This window comes from Dendropsophus ebraccatus, chromosome 5 (assembly GCF_027789765.1).
Source record: "Dendropsophus ebraccatus isolate aDenEbr1 chromosome 5, aDenEbr1.pat, whole genome shotgun sequence".
In the NCBI taxonomy this organism is placed as follows: domain Eukaryota; kingdom Metazoa; phylum Chordata; class Amphibia; order Anura; family Hylidae; genus Dendropsophus; species Dendropsophus ebraccatus.
The window spans coordinates 14,234,146-14,240,636 of record NC_091458.1 but is presented as its reverse complement, the minus strand read 5'-3'; positions in this window follow the sequence as shown (position 1 = coordinate 14,240,636).

Genomic DNA, 6,491 nt, shown 5'->3' with positions numbered 1-6,491 from the left:
TCAGTAGGGCAGGGGTGGGGTACTATTATATTGCAGTCAGTAGGGTAGGGGTGGGGTACTATTATATGGCAGTCAGTAGGGCGGGGGTGCGGTACTATTATATGGCAGTCAGTAGGGCGGGGGTGCGGTACTATTATATGGCAGTCAGTAGGGCAGGGGTGCAGTACTATTATATGGCAGTCAGTAGGGTGGGGGTGCAGTACTATTATATGGCAGTCAGTAGGGCAGGGGTGCAGTACTATTATATGGCAGTCAGTAGGGTGGGGGTGCAGTACTTGTATATGGCAGTCAGTAGGGCAGGGGTGCAGTACTATTATATGGCAGTCAGTAGGGCAGGGGTGGGGTACTATTATATGGCAGTCAGTAGGGCGGGGGTGCAGTACTATCATATGGCAGTCAGTAGGGCAGGGGTGGGGTACTATTATATGGCAGTCAGTAGGATTGGGGTGCGGTACTATTATATGGCAGTCAGTAGGGCGGGGGTGGGGTACTATTATATGGCAGTAAGTAGGGCGGGGGTGGGGTACTATTATATGGCAGTCAGTAGGGTGGGGTTGCAGTACTATTATATGGCAGTCAGTAGGGCAGGGGTGGGGTACTATTATATGGCAGTCAGTAGGATTGGGGTGCGGTACTATTATATGGCAGTCAGTAGGGCAGGGGTGGGGTACTATTATATGGCAGTCAGTAGGGCGGGGGTGGGGTACTATTATATGGCAGTCAATAGGACAGGGGTGGGGTACTATTATATGGCAGTCAGTAGGGCGGGGGTGCAGTATTATTATATGGCAGTCAATAGGGTTGGGTGGGGTACTATTATATGGCAGTCAGTAGGGCAGGGATGCAGGACTATTATATGGCAGTAAGTAGGGCGGGGGTGGGGTACTATTATATGGCAGTCAGTAGGGTGGGGTTGCAGTACTATTATATGGCAGTCAGTAGGGCGGGGGTGGGGTACTATTATATGGCAGTCAATAGGACAGGGGTGGGGTACTATTATATGGCAGTCAGTAGGGCGGGGGTGCAGTACTATTATATGGCAGTCAATAGGGTTGGGTGGGGTACTATTATATGGCAGTCAGTAGGGCAGGGATGCAGGACTATTATATGGCAGTCAGTAGGGTTGGGGTGGGGTACTATTATATGGCAGTCAGTAGGACAGGGGTGGGGTACTATTATATGGCAGTCAGTAGGGCGGGGGTGCAGTACTATTATATGGCAGTCAGTAGGGCGGGGGTGCAGTACTATTATATGGCAGTCAGTAGGGCAGGGGTGCAGTACTATTATATGGCAGTCAGTAGGGCAGGGGTGGGGTACTATTATATGGCAGTCAGTAGGACAGGGGTGGGGTACTATTATATGGCAGTCAGTAGGGCGGGGGTGGGGTACTATTATATGGCAGTCAGTAGGGCAGGGGTGGGGTACTATTATATGGCAGTCAGTAGGGTAGGGGTGGGGTACTATTATATGGCAGTCAGTAGGGCGGGGGTGGGGTACTATTATATGGCAGTCAGTAGGGCAGGGGTGCAGGACTATTATATGGCAGTCAGTAGGGTTGGGGTGGGGTACTATTATATGGCAGTCAGTAGGGCGGGGGTGCAGTACTATTATATGGCAGTCAGTAGGGTTAGGGTGGGGTACTATTATATGGCAGTCAGTAGGACAGGGGTGGGGTACTATTATATGGCAGTCAGTAGGGCGGGGGTGCAGTACTATTATATGGCAGTCAGTAGGGCGGGGGTGCAGTACTATTATATGGCAGTCAGTAGGGCGGGGGTGCAGTACTATTATATGGCAGTCAGTAGGGTTGGGGTGGGGTACTATTATATGGCAGTCAGTAGGACAGGGGTGGGGTACTATTATATGGCAGTCAGTAAGGCGGGGGTGCAGTACTAGTATATGGCAGTCAGTAGGGCGGGGGTGGGGTACTATTATATGGCAGTCAGTAGGGTAGGGGTGCGGTACTATTATATGGCAGTCAGTAGGGCGGGGTGGGGTACTATTATATGGCAGTCAGTAGGACAGGGGTGGGGTACTATTATATGGCAGTCAGTAGGGCGGGGGTGCAGTACTAGTATATGGCAGTCAGTAGGGCGGGGGTGCAGTACTATTATATGGCAGTCAGTAGGGCGGGGGTGGGGTACTATTATATGGCAGTCAGTAGGGCGGGGGTGGGTTACTATTATATGGCAGTCAGTAGGGCAGGGGTGGGGTACTATTATATGGCAGTCAGTAGGGCGGGGGTGGGGTACTATTATATGGCAGTCAGTAGGGCGGGGGTGCGGTACTATTATATGGCAGTCAGTAGGGCGGGGGTGCAGTACTATTATATGGCAGTCAGTAGGGCAGGGGTGGGGTACTATTATATGGCAGTCAGTAGGGCAGGGGTGGGGTACTATTATAGGGCAGTCAGTAGGGCGGGGGTGCGGTACTATTATATGGCAGTCAGTAGGGTAGGGGTGCGGTACTATTATATGGCAGTCAGTAGGGCAGGGTTGGGGTACTATTATATGGCAGTCATTAGGGCGGGGGTGCAGGACTATTATATGGCAGTCAGTAGGGCGGGGGTGGGGTACTATTATATGGCAGTCAGTAGGGCGGGGGTGCGGTACTATTATATGGCAGTCAGTAGGGCGGGGGTGCAGGACTATTATATGGCAGTCAGTAGGGCGGGGGTGGGGTACTATTATATGGCAGTCAGTAGGGCGGGGGTGCGGTTCTTTTATATGGCAGTCAGTAGGGCGGGGGTGCGGTACTATTATATGGCAGTCAGTAGGGCGGGGGTGCGGTACTATTATATGGCAGTCAGTAGGGCGGGGGTGCGGTACTATTATATGGCAGTCAGTAGGGCGGGGGTGGGGTACTATTATATGGCAGTCAGTAGGGCGGGGGTGGGGTACTATTATATGGCAGTCAGTATGGCGGGGGTGCAGTACTATTATATGGCAGTCAGTAGGGCGGGGGTGCGGTACTATTATATGGCAGTCAGTAGGGCGGGGGTGCGGTACTATTATATGGCAGTCAGTAGGGCGGGGGTGGGGTACTAATATATGGCAGTCAGTAGGGCGGGGGTGCGGTACTATTATATGGCAGTCAGTAGGGCGGGGTGCAGTACTATTATATGGCAGTCAGTAGGGCGGGGGTGGGGTACTATTATATGGCAGTCAGTAGGGCGGGGGTGCGGTACTATTATATGGCAGTCAGTAGGGTAGGGGTGCGGTACTATTATATGGCAGTCAGTAGGGCAGGGTTGGGGTACTATTATATGGCAGTCAGTAGGGCAGGGGTGGGGTACTATTATATGGCAGTCAGTAGGGCGGGGGTGCGGGACTATTATATGGCAGTCAGTAGGGCGGGGGTGGGGTACTATTATATGGCAGTCAGTAGGGTATGGGGTGGAGTACTATTATATGGCAGTCAGTAGGGCGGGGGTGCAGTACTATTATATGGCAATCAGTAGGGCAGGGGTGGGGTACTATTATATGGCAGTCAGTAGGGCGGGGGTGCAGTACCATTATATGGCAGTCAGTAGGGCGGGGGTGGGGTACTATTATATGGCAGTCAGTAGGGCAGGGGTACTATTATATGGCAGTCAGTAGGGCGGGGGTGGGGTACTATTATATGGCAGTCAGTAGGGCGGGGGTGGGGTACTTTTATATGGCAGTCAGTAGGGCGGGGGTGGGGTACTATTATATGGCAGTCAGTAGGGCGGGGGTGGGGTACTATTATATGGCAGTCAGTAGGGCGGGGGTGGGGTACTATTATATGGCAGTCAGTAGGGCGTGGGTGGGGTACTATTATATGGCAGTCAGTAGGGCAGGGGTGGGGTACTATTATATGGCAGTCAGTAGGGCAAGGGTTCGGTACTATTATATGGCAGTCAGTAGGGTTGGGGTGCGGTACTAGTATATGGCAGTCAGTAGGGTTGGGGTGCGGTACTATTATATGGCAGTCAGTAGGGCGGGGGTGGGGTACTATTATATGGCAGTCAGTAGGGCGGGGGTGGGGTACTATTATATGGCAGTCAGTAGGGTTGGGGTGCGGTACTAGTATATGGCAGTCAGTAGGGTAGGGGTGCGGTACTATTATATGGCAGTCAGTAGGGCGGGGGTGGGGTACTATTATATGGCAGTCAGTAGGGCGGGGGTGGGGTACTATTATATGGCAGTCAGTAGGGAAAGGGTGGGGTACTATTATATGGCAGTCAGTAGGGCGGGGGTGGGGTACTATTATATGGCAGTCAGTAGGGCGGGGGTGCAGGACTATTATATGGCAGTCAGTAGGGCGGGGGTGGGGTACTATTATATGGCAGTCAGTAGGGCGGGGGTGGGGTACTATTATATGGCAGTCAGTAGGGCGGGGGTGCAGTACTATTATATGGCAGTCAGTAGGGCGGGGGTGGGGTACTATTATATGGCAGTCAGTAGGGTGGGGGTGGGGTACTATTATTCGGCAGTCAGTAGGGCGGGGGTGGGGTACTATTATATGGCAGTCAGTAGGGCGGGGGTGCAGGACTATTATATGGCAGTCAGTAGGGCGGGGGTGGGGTACTATTATATGGCAGTCAGTAGGGTAGGGGTGCGGTACTATTATATGGCAGTCAGTAGGGCAGGGTTGGGGTACTATTATATGGCAGTCAGTAGGGCAGGGGTGGGGTACTATTATATGGCAGTCAGTAGGGCGGGGGTGCGGGACTATTATATGGCAGTCAGTAGGGCGGGGGTGGGGTACTATTATATGGCAGTCAGTAGGGTATGGGGTGGAGTACTATTATATGGCAGTCAGTAGGGCGGGGGTGCAGTACTATTATATGGCAATCAGTAGGGCAGGGGTGGGGTACTATTATATGGCAGTCAGTAGGGCGGGGGTGCAGTACCATTATATGGCAGTCAGTAGGGCGGGGGTGGGGTACTATTATATGGCAGTCAGTAGGGCAGGGGTACTATTATATGGCAGTCAGTAGGGCGGGGGTGGGGTACTATTATATGGCAGTCAGTAGGGCGGGGGTGGGGTACTTTTATATGGCAGTCAGTAGGGCGGGGGTGGGGTACTATTATATGGCAGTCAGTAGGGCGGGGGTGGGGTACTATTATATGGCAGTCAGTAGGGCGGGGGTGGGGTACTATTATATGGCAGTCAGTAGGGCGTGGGTGGGGTACTATTATATGGCAGTCAGTAGGGCAGGGGTGGGGTACTATTATATGGCAGTCAGTAGGGCAAGGGTTCGGTACTATTATATGGCAGTCAGTAGGGTTGGGGTGCGGTACTAGTATATGGCAGTCAGTAGGGTTGGGGTGCGGTACTATTATATGGCAGTCAGTAGGGCGGGGGTGGGGTACTATTATATGGCAGTCAGTAGGGCGGGGGTGGGGTACTATTATATGGCAGTCAGTAGGGTTGGGGTGCGGTACTAGTATATGGCAGTCAGTAGGGTAGGGGTGCGGTACTATTATATGGCAGTCAGTAGGGCGGGGGTGGGGTACTATTATATGGCAGTCAGTAGGGCGGGGGTGGGGTACTATTATATGGCAGTCAGTAGGGAAAGGGTGGGGTACTATTATATGGCAGTCAGTAGGGCGGGGGTGGGGTACTATTATATGGCAGTCAGTAGGGCGGGGGTGCAGGACTATTATATGGCAGTCAGTAGGGCGGGGGTGGGGTACTATTATATGGCAGTCAGTAGGGCGGGGGTGGGGTACTATTATATGGCAGTCAGTAGGGCGGGGGTGCAGTACTATTATATGGCAGTCAGTAGGGCGGGGGTGGGGTACTATTATATGGCAGTCAGTAGGGTGGGGGTGGGGTACTATTATTCGGCAGTCAGTAGGGCGGGGGTGGGGTACTATTATATGGCAGTCAGTAGGGCGGGGGTGCAGGACTATTATATGGCAGTCAGTAGGGCGGGGGTGGGGTACTATTATATGGCAGTCAGTAGGGCAGGGGTGGGGTACTATTATATGGCAGTCAGTAGGGCGGGGGTGGGGTACTATTATATGGCAGTCAGTAGGGCGGGGGTGGGGTACTATTATATGGCAGTCAGTAGGGCGGGGGTGCAGGACTATTATATGGCAGTCAGTAGGGCGGGGGTGGGGTACTATCATATGGCAGTCAGTAGGGCGGGGGTGCAGGACTATTATATGGCAGTCAGTAGGGCGGGGGTGCAGTACTATTATATGGCGGTCAGTAGGGCGGGGGTGGGGTACTATTATTCGGCAGTCAGTAGGGCGGGGGTGGGGTACTATTATATGGCAGTCAGTAGGGCGGGGGTGGGGTACTATTATATGGCAGTCAGTAGGGCGGGGGTGCAGGACTATTATATGGCAGTCAGTAGGGCGGGGATGGGGTACTATTATATGGCAGTCAGTAGGGCGGGGGTGGGGTACTATTATATGGCAGTCAGTAGGGCGGGGGTGGGGTACTATTATATGGCAGTCAGTAGGGCGGGGGTGTGGTACTATTATATGGCAGTCAGTAGGGCAGGGGTGGGGTAC